This window comes from Schistocerca serialis, chromosome 12, assembly GCF_023864345.2.
Source record: "Schistocerca serialis cubense isolate TAMUIC-IGC-003099 chromosome 12, iqSchSeri2.2, whole genome shotgun sequence".
In the NCBI taxonomy this organism is placed as follows: domain Eukaryota; kingdom Metazoa; phylum Arthropoda; class Insecta; order Orthoptera; family Acrididae; genus Schistocerca; species Schistocerca serialis.
Window position 1 is genome coordinate 43,902,959 of NC_064649.1, and position 20,418 is coordinate 43,923,376.

Sequence of the window (20,418 nt, forward strand, 5' to 3'; positions counted from 1 at the left end):
GCTGCCTACTCGATTATGGGGTTTTGACTGCGGATTAATCACATATCATACATACACAGGATTTGACACTGAATGTTTCACGATCTGTGCAGAACACAGAAAGTTACCCACCACAATGGTCAAGTATACTAGGAAACCAATAGTTGGTATAGTTTCACAATACAGTGTTGAGTGTTGCCATAGGTGGTATGTCTTCAAAACGTAGTGTTGCCATAATTATCTTATATCTGACATTGCAGAGAACACAGGAGTTGGACGAATATATGGAAACACTATGAGAAATGCACGCTTGAACATGAATGCAGATGCTGTACAAGCCTGCAGTGTGCACTGTTGTATTTGACCACGAGTGGCACCTGTGCAATGTTTTCAATACATTGCAAGTGCCAGTCATGGTAAGAACAGTATTCCATTTAGTAGAAAGGGCATTATGGCAGAACTAAGTGAAACAGAATGTGGGCAAACTGTTGGTGCCCATATGGTGGATGTTTCCACAAGGGAGGTAGCTGAAAGGGGAGGTGGAAAAATATCACCTGCTAAGTCACAATATGGGTCAAAGTGTGTATTGAGTGATCATGCCAGACAGTCACTGAAAAGGATTGTGACAAAAAATAAGAGGAGGATAGTTGCAAAAGTCATTGCAGAACTCAAACTTGCACTTAATCCTTTCAGCACCAAAACAACATGAGGGGGGTTCCACAAGCAGGGAACTGCAGGGTGAACTTGAATTTCAAAACCACGTATTAGTGATGCAAATGCCAATAACAAGAAAATGTGATTCTGAAACCTTAAACCCTGATTACAGAGAAATGGAAGGAAGTCATTTGGATGGATGAGTCTTGTCTCACACTGTTTCCAACCTCTGAGCCAGCTTACGTCCCTAGAGTGAAATGTCGCAGTGGTTCAGTGACAATTTGGGAAGTCATATCGTGGTATTCTGTTGGCCCCACAGTTACTCTGCAAGATTGCATTAGGGCCAAGGATTGTGTGACCTATTTGGCTGATCAGGTCCTTCCCATGGTACAATTTTTGTTACCTAATGGTGATGATTCTGTGTTCAAAGATGGCATGTCTCCTGTTCACACAGCTTGCATCATTTAGGACTGGTTATGTGAGTATGGGGACGAACTGTCTCATCTTTCCAGAACACCATAGCCACCGTATCTTACTTAATATTATTGAACCTTTGTGGTCTACTTTGAAGAGAAGGGTGCACGATCACTATCCAGTCCATCGTCATTATCAGAATTTGCCACTATTTCACAGAAGGAATGGTATAAGATTCCCCTGAAAACCCCACAGGGCCTTTATATATCCATACCGAGATGACTGGAAGCTGTTTTGAATGCCAGCTGGTTTCCCACTCCACATTAGGAGTGGTAACATAATGTGCTTTTGTCGTTTCCATATTTTTGTCCAACCCTTGTACATCATTTGAATAATGTGCAGCAACATGGTATAGCTATTAAGTGGCATGATCAATCTGACTGTACACATCAACAGTAGATGAGTATGGCATCACATCAGGCTTTCAGACATTTGTTGAGCATGATATATATATTACAGAGAGCTCCCCATAGATTTAGGTAGCTTTATGTATGGACAAAAGTTTCAATAGCTTATAGATTTTAAAGCTGAAACTACTGGTGACAGGAACTGCACTGTCTGCTTAGGGAGAGCAGTCTCAACCATTTGACGATCACAGTGGTGGACTGGGCTTGGTCCTTTCTGAGATGGTATATCCTTGCCTTTCTCAGCCATTTGAAGAAGATTACACGCCCAGATTTATGGAGATCTACAGTTTGTCGTGGTGTCCAAAAAACAATGAAACTCAACATTTCATAAATTAATATATATTATTAGACCCCAACGACCTTATAATTTTTTTAAAAAGTTTCTTGTATTGACTTGCAATTGGACCGCAGACCTTCTGGATCACAGACCAACATGTAACCAATGAGGCAACAACAGACATTTTCATTTACCTAATGAAAAATATATATGTCTGTAGTATTTAAACCACATGTGCCTACTGTTCTGTTCATCAATGTGTGTGCAGTTGGCATAGCAATTTAACCATACCTTCTGTAGTTAAAAATTTAATACAAACTGTGTGGTTGTTGATATTCAAGCCTGGAGAGAATTTACATTAGAGATAGTCAACAATTATTAGCTGTAATTGAACATTGTATACTTAAATGTTCACTGAAAATCATTTGAATGTATGTTTCTTACTCTGCTACTAAGTGACTATGAAAATCCTTTAATCTTTTACACATTAATTACTAGTCATCTCCAAAAAATCTTATGGGCACATTTATTATCTTCAATCATTATTTACATCACTGGTTTCCCCACTAACCTAACATTACAGAGCAAAATAATAATTCTGAACATCAGCAGTGTGAAAGCATTATCAAAACTTTTAAATAATAGATTTCAGCTATCAGTTATCCTTTTTAAATTTTATTGGCAGATTTAGATTTCAGCTAGAAACTAGCTATTCTCAATGCACTATCATTTTTGATCAATGTGAGTAATGCCTGTTAGTCGGGCTTCATCCACAGTTCATTAAATATCAAGACCAGTATTCAATGAACTGTGGATGAAGTCTGACCAACAGGCATTACATGCATTGATGAAAAATGATAGTGCATTGAGAATGGCTAGTTTCTAGCTGAAATCTAAATCTGCCAATAAAATTTAAAAAGGATGACTGATAGCTGAAATCTGTTATTTACATGTCAATATAACAGTTGCTGAGTGCAACAGCCTTCTGAATGGAAGGTAAACTTACTATCAAAACTTCTTTACTATTTACATCTTTTCAACTTGTATTTGCACAAACCAACATCTGTTCTTTTTGTAGTATCACTAAGTTGTGAACTGACAACTGTAACTGAAATTTATCTTATTCATAAATTTTTAATAGCCTAAATCATCTCATCTCACCGCAAAATAATCTGTGATTAACATCTATACAACACAGATTTCAGATTTTGCTTCTTAAAAGCCTGTGAGCCCAGACTATAGCTGAAGAAACAAATTCCATACTTCCCGCACCACTATATTTGCGTCTATGTCACAGCTTGTAAAAGCAGACTTCAGAGTTAAGCTTGACCCAGTTTCATTTTTTGAGCTAATATAAGATCAACTTCTTTATACAACTGGCCCTAAGACTGCCAGCAGTCACAGGTATACTCACAGCTCGTAATAATTCCTGAGATATGGCAGGGAGGAAAACAATATGGGAATTAACTGAGAACTGAGAAAAGTAGCTACAGAAAAGAAGCAGTAACACAAAAGGGTTCAAACCACTATAGCTTTTGATAAAAATGGTTCTTCACTCCTCTGAGAAACTGCTTGTGAGACTCACAAATGAGAGGCCACATAAAGGCAAGTATATGACTGACCTTAAGTCAATAAGCAAGCATCTACTGAACTTCTCTTGAGTGAGCAGATTAATTTTGTCAAAAGTACATTACATTATTCCTGTTTCAATTGTTACTAACTGATAAACCAAACAATATCGGGAAGAGGGAAATTAGTTAGTGTTTATTGTCAAGGTACATGTTCTAAGTCATAATATTTCCAGATTAAGCTTGGGTGGCATGAATTTGTCACAAGTATCTGAACTTAATTTCAATGTGCCAATGTTTCTGAAACGCAACATTATGACATATAAGAGTACATCCACAGACAAAATATAAATACATGTTTAAAGATTTACACAAATTAGCATTTACAAGCACCACCAAACACAAGTGTCTGGAGAGAGAGGTTCAAAAATTGCTTAGCTTGATTAATTTATTTGTTGATCTTTTATATTTCTTTACAATTTGGTTTAAGTTCTGTGATTTAATATGATCAAAAGTTTTAGAATTCATAAGAAAACGTGCATCTAATCTCAGGTTGGTAGCCCTCACTTAAATTTTGAACATTCCTCCATAAGCGTAAGCAATGCTGAGCTCGAAGGCAGTGCATTTCAAGCATAGCCAACTCACAGAAAGTAATCCATAAAGCTCTGTGTATGCAATATTTTAATGTGCGTATGACAATTTTTCAACTTTCTTGCCACATATTTATCAACATAACAGCAGATTTTTACTCTGAAGCTACAGAAAGCAGCATTACAATCTCTGTAAGATTTAAATATAGTGTACGAAATAATGGCAAGGGGGCACAGAACAATCAGTATGGAGTCAATGCCCGCTGTGAATTAATCTGATGTATGATGTGGATGTGGATCAGTATTTACATGTTTAGTACACTTTTTCAGTGTCATCAAGAGGGTGTGTCAAATTTCTTATATGAAATATAAATTTGGACCAGTCTGGAGAGATCCAGAGTATGCTCACCATGGGTAGATGTGAAACAACTACAGAAAAGCAAATCAGTAGAAAATGGCCAATGTGTCAGTCATGCATATAAGAAAATAATCAGCTTCTCACCATAGGGGGCTCATAATACAGAAATCATGAAAATACAAAGAAACTGGAGTAGAGAAAAACATCTTCACTCCTACCTCGGGTTGAACCTATGACATTCTGATACCCAATGAGGCAATCAGTCAGCCACCGTCCAATGCAGACCCCAAAATTACTATAATATTTAAGTAAATGTCAACAATTCACTGTGTGTATTTGAGAAGATTTTAAATTCTTTTGGGTCTTACAAATTATATTACTCAGATACTAGACTCACATAACAGATGAGATTATTGGAACTAAATGTTCATCCACGAAAATCAAGTGTTCATGATGATATCCCATCCCCAATTTTCCTTTCTTTCATATCCTAAACAGCTGCTCCATATGGTTCCGTATATTATAAGAAGTATTCCCCTAAATACAACAAAACAATAGAAAGTCCAGGTTGGCATATCAACAATTATGAAAAGGTTAGATTTATACTCACCATAAAGCTGACATGGTGAGATGCAGATAGGCACAACAAAAAGACTGTTACACATTGAACTTTTGGTCAAAGCCTTCTCCAGAAGAGAAAGAGAAACACACACACATTCACACAAGCAGGCACACCTCACACATACAGCTGCTCTGACCAGACCATACAAAAAATGCCGTGTGACTAGGGCCTCCTGTCGGGTAGACCGTTCGCCGGGTGCAAGTCTTTCGATTTGACGCCACTTCAGCGACTTGCGTGTCGATGGGGATGAAATGGTGACTATTAGGACAACACAACACCCAGTCCCTGAGTGGAGAAAATCTCCGACCCAGCGGGGAATCGAACCCGACACCTTAGGATTGACATTATGTTGCGCTGACCGCTCAGCTACCGGGGGGCGGACACCACACTGTAACTGTTATGTTGCATGAAAGCAGCAACCTGGGGTGAGGTTGGGGAGGAGGAGGGATGGCAGGGTACAGGTGGGAGGAGAGAAGAAGACTGTCTGGTGCAGCATGTGGGGACTACCTATGCCGTCAGAGGCTGTGCTACCTGCGAAAGCAGCTGTGACAAACACCAGCCATAGAAATCATTGCACAGCTTTTTATATTGACATAACTATCAAAGGGCTGTTCACCAGGATGAATGACCACCACCAAACTGTCGCCAAGAGCAAAGTGGATCAGCCTGTCGCACAACAGGTAGCTGAACATGACAAGCTGGATTTCAGTGGCTGCTTCACAACCCGGTCCATCTGGACCCTCCCCTTCACCACCAGCTTTTCTGAACTGTGCAGATGGAAGTTATAGGTACAACATGTTCTCTGCCCCTGAAACTATCCTGGCCTCAGCCTACAATAACCTACTGGCATGCACCCTCCACTCAACAGTTTCTATCCTCTCTGTCCTATCACTTTCTCCCATTTCATACTGTTGAACACCCCCCTCCCCTTCCCCTCCGCATCATCACTGTGCAGTGCACTTCTCCCTGCCAACGTATCCATCTGTCTCTCTTCCTCTCTGCTCCTTTCTTTTTCCAATCATCTTCCTTCCCCCCTTCCACCTCTCTTCCACAGCCTCCCAACACTTCTCAACTTCTCAAGGCAGCCTTGCCCTGCCACTTTCTAGTCCAAGTCCTTCCTATCTCTCCCCCTCCCCTGCCTATTCCAGATTGCTGTTTTCTTTCAGTGCAACAGCTGCAGTTTGACTAGAGCAGCCAGAGATACTGGTCAGTACCATATATCTGTGTGTGTGTGTGTGTGTGTGTGTGTGTGTGTGTGTGTGTGTGTGTGTGTGCGCGCGCGCGCGTTTTCCTTTCTTTCCTGAATTAGGTTTTGGCTGGAAGCAGTCAGTCCATTTTCCTCATTGCATGTTTCCTCATAAGTGCATTTTCAATGTCATATAGATGTCTATTCCATCTGTAGACTTATTGGGCAACTGTGCTTAGCAATGATATGAATATTGCTCTGGCAATGGGAAAAGCTTTTATGATAATGTCCTCTTACAGCACAAACATAGTTTGCATCTTGTCATCACAATAGGAAGTCTACATTTTTTTTTTAAACACAGAATCCTATAGTTACCTTGAGCACGTAATACTGTACATATGCGAATAATCTGCATCACTGAATAATCCATACACCCTAATTTTAAGTGAGGAAAATAGAAAAGAAATATTGGCTTTAATTTGTGTTTTATTTACAAAAAATTATTCTAACATAATTATTCTATTCATCATCACTTTCATCATCATCATCACTAGCAGAATAAACACTGTTGTCGTCACCATCTTCCCACAGGGTGTTGTCCTCTGTTCTGTCCAGTGAATTTGTGATATCACATTTTTTGAAAGATTTTTTCGACCAGTTGGCAGCAGAATGGAGTCCCATGCACATTTCACCCAATCAAAAGTCTGGGACAAATCTGGCCACTCGATTTTTTCATTCAAATTGAATTTGTGGTTTTCATCAGCAGTCCATCACTGTGTATATCATTGTGTAAGTGTAGCTTTGAGTGACCCATTTATGCACATCTAGTGGCTGTAGGGTGCATGTCAGGCCTCCAGAGATAATGACCAAGTCAGTTTTCCCTTTTTGTAACTTGTCTCGCACTTTCTCAGTTATATGTCCGCGGAAGCTGCCAATAGCCAGTAATGCGCTAGTGTGACATTGCCAAACATGCACCACACAGTCAACCACAAGGTCATTGTCCATCCACCCTGTTGAATTTGATTTCACCAATTTGCCTTTCACTGATATTTTCAGAATAGTTTTTGTTTTAAATAACACCTAATTTGGTAGCTTTCATCCATTGCCAGTTACACACATCACTGTACACTTTTACGTCTGATTGCTGCCAATTCATATCATGATGCTGGATTCCCCTTTCCTGTTCACGGTGTTGTCAAGCGGCATCTCAAAATAGACTGGCAGTTGATCCATGTTACCAATTTACAATACTATATACACTCCTGGAAATTGAAATACGAACACCGTGAATTCATTGTCCCAGGAAGGGGAAACTTTATTGACACATTCCTGGGGTCAGATACATCACATGATCACACTGACAGAACCACAGGCACATAGACACAGGCAACAGAGCATGCACAATGTTGGCACTAGTACAGTGTATATCCACCTTTCGCAGCAATGCAGGCTGCTATTCTCCCATGGAGACGATCGTAGAGATGCTGGATGTAGTCCTGTGGAACGGCTTGCCATGCCATTTCCACCTGGCGCCTCAGTTGGACCAGCGTTCGTGATGGACGTGCAGACCGCGTGAGACGACGCTTCATCCAGTCCCAAACATGCTCAATGGGGGACAGATCCGGAGATCTTGCTGGCCAGGGTAGTTGACTTACACCTTCTAGAGCACGTTGGGTGGCACGGGATACATGCGGACATGCATTGTCCTGTTGGAACAGCAAGTTCCCTTGCCGGTCTAGGAATGGTAGAATGATGGGTTCGATGACGGTTTGGATGTACCGTGCACTATTCAGTGTCCCCTCGACGATCACCAGTGGTGTACGGCCAGTGTAGGAGATCGCTCCCCACACCATGATGCCGGGTGTTGGCCGTGTGTGCCTCGGTCGTATGCAGTCCCGATTGTGGCGCTCACCTGCACGGCGCCAAACACGCATACGACCATCATTGGCACCAAGGCAGAAGCGACTGTCACCGCTGAAGACGACACGTCTCCATTCGTCCCTCCATTCACGCCTGTCGCGACACCACTGGAGGCGGGCTGCACGATGTTGGGGCGTGAGCGGAAGACGGCCTAACGGTGTGCGGGACCGTAACCCAGCTTCATGGAGACGGTTGCGAATGGTCCTCGCCGATACCCCAGGAGCAACAGTGTCCCTAATATGCTGGGAAGTGGTGGTGCGGTCCCCTACGGCACTGCGTAGGATCCTACGGTCTTGGCGTGCATCCGTGCGTCGCTGCGGTCCGGTCCCAGGTCGACGGGCACGTGCACCTTCCGCCGACCACTGGCGACAACATCGATGTACTGTGGATACCTCATGCCCCACGTGTTGAGCAATTCGGCGGTACGTCCACCCGGCCTCCCGCATGCCCACTATACGCCCTCGCTCAAAGTCCGTCAACTGCACATATGGTTCACGTGCACGCTGTCGCGGCATGCTACCAGTGTTAAAGACTGCGATGGAGCTCCGTATGCCACGGCAAACTGGCTGACATTGACGGCGGCGGTGCACAAATGCTGCGCAGCTAGCGCCATTCGACGGCCAACACCGCGGTTCCTGGTGTGTCCGCTGTGCCGTGCGTGTGATCGTTGCTTGTAGAGCCCTCTCGCAGTGTCCGGAGCAAGTATGGTGGGTCTGACACACCGGTGTCAATGTGTTCTTTTTTCCATTTCCAGGAGTGTAGTAATGTCTGCATCACAAATTTATCACATAACAATGAAAATTCACTAATTTTTCTTCTTAATCGCCTGGGAACCATTGAGCAATGGTAGTTTTCCTCCAGGTGTCTAATCCATTTTGACTGAAAAATTGGTGATGCCTAATTCTTAGCCTAAAGCCAATGCTTCGAGTTGGCGAATTTCACAAGTCACCGCACATTCATCTCTCATCTACAGAATCGCAGAGTCTTTTTTTGGGGTACGGATGCTTCACTTTTTGGCTGCAAAGTGCCCAGTTATTACTATTCATTTCTTGGAGCCGCATTTCATTTTTTCACTAGTCACAAATACTACTCACACTCACAACATACTTTCTTCTTGCTGCACAGTTTACAATGTTCTCTGCTTCTTCAATCATTTTCAATTTTTCTTTGGTTGTGTGTAAGTGATAACGAGAACTTATAGCCATAATCAACAAGTTAACACATTGTTAATACTTTTCATACAGTGCTACTACTTGTCAGAGACTGAGGCTGTAACAATGCTATATTATAATGGTATCTACTGTTGAAGATGGAGCAGTACCAATGTCATTACAATTAATCTGCACAGCCCCTTAAATACGGGGAAAAAATATATGTGGATTATTCACATCTATTAGTAGCACATTTGTCCTCTCACATAATCTATTTTGTAAATTGTGGTGCAGAAGTAAAGAACACTAGGTGGCTACACTGTTCAATAAGGATTTGTAGAAACGTTACAGAAGTTTTGTGAGAGTTAAAGCTCAAGCAGTGGTTTGATGAAAATCTAGAGAAAATATATCATTTATCAAGAGATGCCCAACAAAATAGCTACAGATATGTATTGGTGTTTGATTCATCTTGTAAGTATTTGTGGCATATTTATAACTGTTCTATTAAGTACTTTATCTGCAAATATTCATTAACAACATTTATTCAGCACTGTTACTTTCATTTTCTACTGTTTTGTTGTATTTGCCTCACATTTTAAAAAGTTTAGCTAGCCACTGTCCAGCCCTACTTTTCCTTTTTTACAGCTGTGTTGTTACATTCATTACTATCTTGCTATAATACGTTTACTCTTTTCCTCAAAAGCTTATGTTAATAAAATTTTATTTGCTTGTAATCAGTTGTGAGTGCCACTAAGTTTATTGGAAGTTAGATTCTCTAATCCCTAAGTGGGTGAGCACCGATTTTCATAATACGAATCGGTACACAGCGTACTTTACACATGTAAAGAATATCTGTCTTTATGTTACTGCAGTGAACACAATTTAATCTTAGTTTAATTAAACAATGATAAAATAAACTTATATGAGCTAAATCACTGCTTAATTAAACAATAATAAAATAAAAATTCCCTGTACCACTCTGTTGCTATGTATAAGTGTTACTACACAGTAATGACCTATTTGGACCAATAAACAGTGCAGTTGCATCAGATTGCAGCCAAATGCTTGTTTGATTATTAATAATCTCACAGACATGGGACTGTGCTGCTAGCTCAGAATCTGGACCATTTTCTTTAATGGATTATAAATTTTTTCTCACTTGGCTTGTTGTTTATTTTATATTACTGCTCCTTACCTGGATGTATGACAGCACAACTTAACAGTGTGTTAGTTGAAGCAATAACGAAGTAACAGGTACAATCTCGCACTTGTAAAGCGATAACAAAATGGTACGAGATAATGTTATTTGTGGTTGCCATACTTTACACATAGGCATGCCTGCTTGAGGGTTAATATATCAGTAAGTTTCTATGGTGAATTGTTTTCTTACCTACAATGGGATCTTCTCTGCTACACTGCATAGTTTCAAATTTGTACTTTGTCTAATCCTCAAGCCAATTTTTTATTTGTGTTCTGATCAAAGACTTTCTCTGTGCTCTCTTTCATTTGGAGAAATTAGGGAAAAGTGTACTTCAGTCTAGGATTGCGATGTTGATAGTAAGCTTTCATATGCATATCCCCACATTCATTTGTGTACTGATTATTCTTTTGTAGAAAGTAAGAAGTGTTTACTTTGAAATTAGATCACTGACTGTGAATTCCTTGGCATCAGCTGTATTAGGTACAGATCCACTATCCATTAGCAACATATGAAAATTTTTGCCGGACCAGGAGTTGAACTCATTTCACACTTATGATTAGTTTTGCCTTAACCACTTCGGCTATCTGTGCACACTTCCCACATCAGCCCAAACTTCCATATGTCACACTGCCTACATCTTTATATTGTAGCTCATGAATTCAGTGGACTACAATATATAAGGATGTAGACAGTGCAAAATATGGAAGTCTGGATCAGTCTGGGGAGTGTGCACGGATAGTCGAAGTGGTTAAGGCGATTCTCATGATAAGCAAGTCCCAGTCTGGCACAAATTTTCATATGTCACTAGTGGGTAGTTAGATCTGTATCTAATACAGGTGATGTCAAAGAATTCATAGTCAGCGAATTAATTTTGAAGTGTTTTGTACAACTGTGGAACATCAACAGTGTCTATCCTATCAGACATGCATGTAAGTATTGTTAACCTGTTTATTTATTTCTTTATTTCAGTTGCACTGTTTGCTTCATTTGGGATTTCCCGTAATTGTAGGTTTCTCTTATGAGTGATAGTTAATATTTATCAAAGAGCACAGAGATTATCTATGTTGCAGGATCATTTGCCTGTCTGACAGTGGTATTATCTATCACAGATGTGTGGTCTTTTCAACATTATTTGCTGACTCTTTTCACAGTTTTGTAGAGATAGCTTGCAAAATGGTACCTCAAACTTATAGCTTTCAGTAGGCACTGCAATTCTTGTCAACTCTTTCCATGAACTCAGGTTCAATTTCAATACTGATTGCTTCAAAAAAGCAACTGGAGACCATACAGCTTGTTCTTACTACTAAAGTTAAGTCATGGGCTCAGCTTTGGCTTCTACATGCCTCTCAATGCTCTTTCAGTTCTGATACAGTAAAAAGAAATTCTTGCTATTATTTTTGCCACACATTAATCCTATCCCTGATGTTACTCAGTCTGCACATTGAGCAAGCAGTTAAGGAAACCAAAGAGAAATTTGGAAAGGGAATTAAATTTCACAGAGAAGTAAGGGTTGCCAATAACACTGTAATTCTGACAGAGACTGCAAAAGAATCATAAGAACAGTTGAATCTGGAACGGATAGTGTCTTGAAAAAGATATTATAAGAGGAGCATCAACAAAAGTAAGACAAGGGTAATGGAGAGTAACTGAATAAAATCAGGCAATGCTGAGTGATTTAGATTAAGAAAGGAGAAACTACAAGTAGTAAAGAGTTCTGCTATTTGGGAGTAAAATAATAGATGATGGCTGAAGTAGAGAAGATATGATATGCAGACTGGCTACAGAACAAAAAGAATTTCTGAAAAAGAGGCTTTTATTAACATAAATTTAAGTGCTAGGAAGTCTTTTCTGAAGGTATTTGTCTGGAATGCAGCCTTGCACAAAAGTGAAATGTGGATAATAAGCAACTCAGACAAGAAGAGAACTGTGTTGATGTGGAAGAATATTGAAGATTAAATGGTTTGATCAAGTAACTAATAAGGAGGTACTTAACACAACTGAGGATAAAGTAAATTTATAACAAAAATTCAATAAAAGCATAAATTGGTTGACAGGACACATACTGAGGCATCAAAGGCTTGTCAATCTGATAACAGAAGGAAGAGTGGGGGCTTGAATAATGTAAGCAGGTTAAAATGGACGTAGGATGCCATAGTTATGCAGAAAAGAGGCTTGCAAGGATATATTAGCATGGGGAATTGGATTAAACCAATCTTTAGACTGGGGGCAGCAATAACCATTGCCAGAGTTAGATTCAGCAGTGTCCTAATTAACTGATTAAGTTCAGACACTGCTTTAGAACTTTTACACCACTTTCAGTTGCTTAAAATGTTACGCCTCCCCTAAATTCTTTACACCAAATTTACATTTAAACTGAAATTATTTAATTCGCCAGTTGGTATCACGTGAAGCAAAGCTACTAAGTCATGGAAATTTAAGAAAAATAAATTATTTTTCCCCTCCCTAAAACAGGATTTACTCCCCTTCTGTGATTAACAAATGGTATTTCAGTTTGTCATACTACAAATACAACAGATATTCTTGTAACTAGTATCTGATGCCACTATAGATAATGTGACCAAGAGTAAGAGTCTAAGACAAGGGTGCTCATTAATATAAGATATACTCAGAAACAGTTTTGCAGAACTGGAAGAGGAACTGTCATGGAATGGGTTTACCTGTAGGACAAGAAATACTGTATAATTCAATCTCCATTGCTGGCCATGTCCCAATAGCTAAAGACAAATACAAATCCAGATACATGTTCAGAAAACTGCATGAAGACTCTCAAAATGGGCCTGACAAAAAACTTGTAGTGGGTGAAGATAACAGAGAAGATTTGAGTGTAGGATTCTGCAACATTAAAAATGTCTATACAGCTAAATATTTGGGTGTCACTTGTACAACAAATGGAAGGTGCACACAAGACACCACAAATTAAACTGGGCAAGGAAAAAGAATATTTGGCCAATTTAACAGCTAGCTATAGCATGACAAAATTGCAAAGAGATAGAAGGCGATGTTGTACAAGCCAATCACAGAGAGTATCACTAAATATAGTGCTGAGATATGTGAGCTAACCAAAAAGGAGAAAAATAAACTGATGTCCCTTGAAATGAATTTTTGGTGAAGAAGTTGTCATATTTCGTGACTGGAACATGTCAGAAATGAAAGAATACAGGAAATTATAGGGGAAAAAGACACTAGTCTCATTGCCACAGATAGTAAAATATTAACGTAGATGGCAACCTCCAATGAAGAATCTATGAATGAGATGAAGAGAATGTGGAAGACCACCTAGAAGATGGATGCAAGATGTTAAAGATTTGGTTCATTCAAAGGGGCATCAGGAAGAAGATTGGACAGACAACAAACAACAGAAGTGGAGAAGTAGCAGACAACAGCTATCTTATGAAATAAAAGTATACAATTGGCCATAAACATTATAAGGAAACAATCTGAGAATCTGTCTCACGTAATTTTGTGAAAATCACTTTCAAAGGTCTTCAGTGGTATAATAACGTTTCATTGACAACTTCATTAGACATTTTTGGTCCACAATAGCCATTTATGGGCATGAATTATTCCACACAACTTAGGATTACAGGGACTGGTATCTGTTATACACCCCTTGTGCTGGTGTCTTATATGTAGGGTGTCCCTGGAGGAATGGTCAGTATTGAGGGATATGACAGGAAGGATCATTCAAAAATACTGTGAGACAAATCTGTTCTAATGCAAGCTCTTTGCTTTCCATATTTTGAGAGGTGGTAGTATAGGTCAAAAAAAGAAAAAAAAAATCTTTGATAATGATAGAAGGTGAAGAAATGGAGTAAAATTTGAACCCTGGTCTACTGCCTACTTCACATGTGATAACCGTTACACCTCACTGCATTATCCACACTGCTACAGTGATTTAGTGGTTAGCACATCTGCCTAGCTAACATGAGACCTGGGTTCAGATCCCAGCCATGGCACAAATTTTAATTCACTTCTGTGGCTTCTATCAACATCAAAGATAAAGTTGAGACTTGCATGTCTCAAGGAAAATGTAATTCCATCAGATCAAGGAAAAAATGTCCAGTAAATATGAGAACTAAAGTGCATACCTTAGGAGCTATGTGCACTTGTCCATCTTCACTATTGTGAAATACATCCCTTCTACTGAACAAGTGCTCATAACTCTTAAGGTACACATAATGGAGCTCATGTTTATAAGAGAATTTTTTCTTGTTTGGGTCCATACTACTTCGTCTTGAGATAAGGCATGCAAAGAGCTTTCCACAGAAGAGATATATCTTAAGGTATGTATTTTAGAGCCCATGCTTAGTGGACTTTTTCACTTCAAAGGATTGTTCCTGTCGAGTGCACCCACGGCCCGATCCATAGTGTGCTGAGGTGTAGTTCTGGCTAGGAGTGGTTGTGGCTGTGCTGGGGGTGTTGTTCATACTGTGACTTGGGCCTCCTCATTCAAGTTACAATGAACTCAAACACAATACTTACTTCGACATTCTCGGTGACTGAATCTGTTTTGCTTCTTTGCTTGCATGTTCTTTCTTATACTCATGTATCGGTTTATCCCATAGAGATGTTTAAGTTTGAAGAAAGCACAATTACACTCTTAAACAGCTTATTACCTCTGCTCTACAATTTCATAATGAGTACGGCGTGCGCAACCCCTCTTCTGAAATGGCAACAGTCTGTTCGTGAGGCTGCATGCAAACATTCCCGGTTTCACAAACACTCAAGCACCCTGGCGCACTTCAACTGTCTCAGTAAATCACACAATCTTAGTGTCGTGGAAAATGTCTTGGACTATTTGGAGCAGCAGGTGAAATGTAACGACCGACATTCCCTGTAGTCTGGAAGCTCTGCAGAATTTAATCACCAAAGAGTGGCTCCAGATGATACGACAAACCTGAAGAAACTTAGAGACTGGCAAAATTCAGCCTGTTACTGACACTAGATGTAGCGTCTCACGGTATTAGTGAGATGTCTACTGTGGGTAACTATTTTTTTTATCTGTTTTGCTTCTTTGCTTGCATGTTCTTTCTTATACTCATGTATCGGTTTATCCCATAGAGATGTTTAAGTTTGAAGAAAGCACAATTACACTCTTGAACAGCTTATTACTCAAGAAAAAATGTAATCAGAATGTACCAAACAAGTAGTCTCATACAGCATTCCAATGAGAGTTCATTGCATAAATAGAGGATGAACCCTGTTTATTGTTATTATTTTTTTAAATTAAGTAACATGCTGCACAAAATTTGAATAAATGGCATGAGAATTATAGGTCAAAGGCTGTAAGTGAATACGAAAAAAAAAATGAATTTAAAAAAAAATTGAAATACTGGCAATCATTTCTTTTTACAACTTTTTCTTTCAAGCACACTGACATCTTTCTGTACTGAATTACTCTGAACTAATGTTAGTTGGTAATGTCTAAAGTAATGTTTTGGAAACTTGATCCAAAAATATGTGCCATGCTGAGAGGATTATAACTGCGGAATTAGTATTAAGTTGAGTGTGTTTCACTCTTCTTCCACTGTACATCCACTTTATCTACCTCTTCTTTACGCAAGTGCACTAATAAGCTTTCATCTCCACTGCTGATGTGCTGTTGCCTTCAGCACAATACTCACACCATTATAAAAAAAAGATCAGAATGTCAGTGAGACCACACAGCTAACTACACTATAAACTACTCCTAACAACAAACTGTCATAATTAACAACAGAAAGCAACACCTATTACTTACCCAATGCCTCTCCAAAATGAAAGAAAAAATTAAAAAGAAAAGAAAAGACAAAAAATATAGAACAACAGGTACTCTAAAAGCAGGGAAAGCGTAGATGAAGAATGAGAAGAGCCACGAAGTACAGATGTATGCACAATTTTGCAAAGAGGAGGCTATTACATGTAGCATACCATTAATCATTCTTAGCAGAGGTCAGGGGCTGTAAATGGCTACAAGGGAGGAAATTGCAACATCACATTTGATGCATACATTCAATCTATTTTTTTTAATGTTATAATGTTTCTTAATGTTATAATTGGAGGGGGTGGATTATCAAATATGTGTATGATGTTTTCTAATGCATTGAATGAGAGTAAATACAAGTTAAACGACTACACTTAGAAGCAGCAAAGGAAGAGTTATCTGGCAGCAACATACGGGAAAGGGGTCAACATCTTTAAATGTTTTGGAATGAAATGTTCTGTCTTCAGCTCTCCAGAAGAAACCCTGGATTTGAGAGACCTCAGAATTCTCTCATTATGCCATTGTGTTACACCTGGCTATACACCCATTTCCTCTGCAGTGAGCCCAGCTGATTTGTGCATGTGTGACAATGAATAGTCCTTCAGTGTGTTCTGTTTCCTAATGTACACTACATAATATTGCAAGCCGTTCTCTACATTAGTTTAACTAAATGCAGTTACAATACTGTACTACGCCGCTTCAAAATCGATTAGACACCGACAAATAGGTGTAGTTGTTTATCAAATTACAGATGCCGTGCTTGATAAGGCAACAGAAGATGAATGCTGTGGCAAAGACAGTTCTATTAGAAGCAGTTAAAAAGAATGGGAAAGAGATGTGTACTATAACTCACCCATCGGATGAAGCTGTGACGTAGCTGGCAAACCTAAACAAAAGTAAACATAAGAGCTAGCTTTCAGATCAAACATACATTATAGTCAATTACCTGATGAACAAACATCCAAAAGTTAGCCCTAATGTTTATTTTTATATCTGTTTGCTGGTCTTGCCACAACTCTATCAAATGAGGGAGACTTCATTTCACATTTGCAGCCTGAATGACAACAACATTGTCGATTTCCAGTCTACTTTTTTTAGCAATACAGTTTCTGTAGCAGTTATTTACTGCATCATCCATGAGATTTTCTGACACTCAACTATGAAATGCAGTGGGCTATACAGCATGACATTATATTTCATGTTTCGAAAGAAAATAATTAAGCTTCGTTGAAAATGAGAATGCATCATCTCAAGTCCCTACAGGAGCTATGACTGAAGACAGACATTTGTTTTGCAGTGCCACTTAGGATCTTAAGACTAGTTCCAAAATATTACGTGGGCCAGCAGAGGTTTCATTGTGCACTCCTCTGGATTTAAAATACTGATCCAGAATTTGAAATATGACAGCAGTTTAAGAGTTAAATGAGAAGTAATCACAGTGTTATATCAACTACAGAATTTTGAGACAAGATGAAATGAACACATTTTCTTTGTACAGGAGCACGTCACAAAACAAATTTTTGGGTGGATTGACTATGTTCCGTAAGACATAACACAGGCTGAAGTAAATACAAAGTTAATGAAATTTCTTCACTGTGGCATGCAAATGTCGAATTGTGCCTTCATTTGGAGTCCATACTGAACCGCAGGTTGCCCTGTAACTGACTGGGGGGAATGAATTCATAGATCAGAGGAAGGAAAGCAGAAACCACCTCCAGCAGGAGCATGGCCAGAAAAGTAGTGTTTTGTTCAAACCATCCTTTAACTTGATGATAGTTTTGCCATTACGTGCATTCAACATTGCACCCTGTTTTTCACAATGTTCAAAGTAAGCAGGTAGAATTAATTATAGGAGTAGAGGTCAATCTTTTCGCATGACTGGTGACAGAGACTGAAACTTCCATTACATACAAACAGCATATTATTCGAACAATGTTTTGTGTGAGATGAGTGCATGAATAATTTCAACCCATTCACTGACGCAAAACAGAAACTGTTCTATTACATCATCAGTTATGCAGAAAAATGAATACACTAGACATTTTTTGATGCAGTCAGATATTATGTATGAAACAGAAAAAAGTAACATATACCTTCAATTTCTCTAAAATCTGTTACTCTGGAGTTAGCTTTAATGGCCACAGAATACACTCATCAACAAAATCCATCCATGTTCCTACACAAAGCTTTATAACAAGAAACATTTTTAAATAAAAAGCTAATAATTTTCAATTAAAAATAATAATACTTAAAATCTATACACATCCTTGAAAGCCAGTGTGACCCTGACATTGATGAAATATCTCTTTACAAATATGTGTATGATAACATTTGACAGATAGTAACAGCTTTCTGTATCAGACATAAGCTGATGGGCTAAGTGTAACCAAAGTACTATCGACGTATCTTATTCAACTGAATAGTCTTTACACGAAATTTGCTCTTTTTGTGCACTGTGCTACCTTCTTTAACTTCTAAATGTAAGCAGTTATTGACTGACATAGCTTTTCAAACATTTTCAGTACAATGATGTGCATCCTAAATTTTTGTGTAAATGAGAAAATAAAAACTTCTTCCCAATGAATATAACATACTATGAATATTTTTCTTACAAGACCCCATCAATTTATAAATTTGCATTCCAAGTTACAGGGGGGTCTGAAACAGGTAAGAACAAGACACAATGTAGCTCATGGTGAGTGGAATGCAGTAGCAGTTTCCAAGAAGACTAGTAAAATTAGAACTACCGACTCCATACGAGCATAATGCTGAAACCTGAAAAAGAATATATATGAAGTTCCTCCTAGACCTTGAAACTTGTTTCTTGAATTAGGCAGACAGCAACAGATCCTGCACTCAACCGTAAGTTTGTATTTGTGAACCACCAGGAAAAGCAGACAGGCCTCACTTTTACAGACAATATAAGCCTATGAAACTCATATGAAAGTCTTCTGGCTAATGTAACATAAGACATGTTACTAAAACCTATTGAAACTCTTAAAATCAGATATACTTGTTCCTCTTCATTAAGTACTTTGTTCTTTCATATGACTAATTATTATTAACATTTCAACTGCACTATCTATAGTGGAAAAACCTATTTTGTTCTATTGAATAATTTTAATTTGAAAATGATATAACACAGAACTTTACATTAAAGACTGACCAAATTAGAGCAAAGTCATGAAACTGTTAGAAGCAGCTTTTTGCCTACAATTATAGAAACAGTTAAGTTAAATGAATATATTTGTGAAAATAAGCAACACACAGAAATGAGAAACTTCAGTATATCAGTCACTGGCAATAACACTGAAACAGTTACAGATACTACACTCAGCAACTGCACATAATTAAAAGGAAACTTTCTGTAAAAAGTGCTAGGAGATATAATTTAACTTAAGAAGTTCTCATCAATGCTTTGGGCAAACATAGTATATCAAAGAATAGTCAAATTACCTCCAGAAACACTTTTCAATAAGAAAACATGATACATCATGACAATATAAACTGTCAAGATAACCAGAAGACACTGACAACCTAGAATATAAAGTGCAACTCTTAACTGAGTGAGGCCGCTTTGACATAGGGAAGAAAGATTCATTTAACACAGGTCAAAAGAACAGCTATCCAATTCTACACTATAATGGTGTAAGGTATGTGAAGCACAAACATCTGTGCAACTGTGATTTTTTAAAACCAAGTGCTAAGTTATGAAGTTAAAACAAACTCAGAGGCCTGGATGAAAACAGAAAAATTTACCTCTTACTTCAGCATGATGGACTGAATGATGAGAGAGAAAATTTGATGGCTTTTACGAATGAAATTAGAAGAATTAACAGAACCTCAGTCGTTAAATATCTTCAGAATATGGTATAAAAGGACAAACGTAAGGTGCCAAACATACTAAAGGTGCAGCAGAAAACTCCTATGATGGAATTTAAAAAATTCCACTATACAAAATAACTGTGTCTGAATACAAATATGATGACAACTCTTAAGGGTTGGGTAATATAATCATCTGCACAGAACCACAAGTAAAATGACGGCAGTAAAAATGAAGTTCCTTAGAATTAAAAGCTACATTAATGACATAAAAAAATTTGCAATGAGATAGTAAGAAAGTATCTGTGATTAAACTATGCATTGGTGTTTAGATATTCATAATCTTTTGAGATATGGAAAAGAAACGTATCCCAGATAGATCCCAGATGGGGAAGGGAGTGATGGAGCAGGGAAAACTTGACTGGGTCTGGAGCCTCAGCATAGG

At 38.6% G+C, this 20,418-nt stretch overlaps 1 protein-coding gene across 1 annotated transcript in view; it reads right to left on the reverse strand.

Annotated features, from left to right (window-relative positions):
- LOC126428288 (glutamate-gated chloride channel) overlaps nt 1-20,418 on the reverse strand; it is a 444,803-nt gene that overhangs the window by 40,555 nt on the left and 383,830 nt on the right. The gene's annotated exons all lie outside the window — the stretch shown is intronic.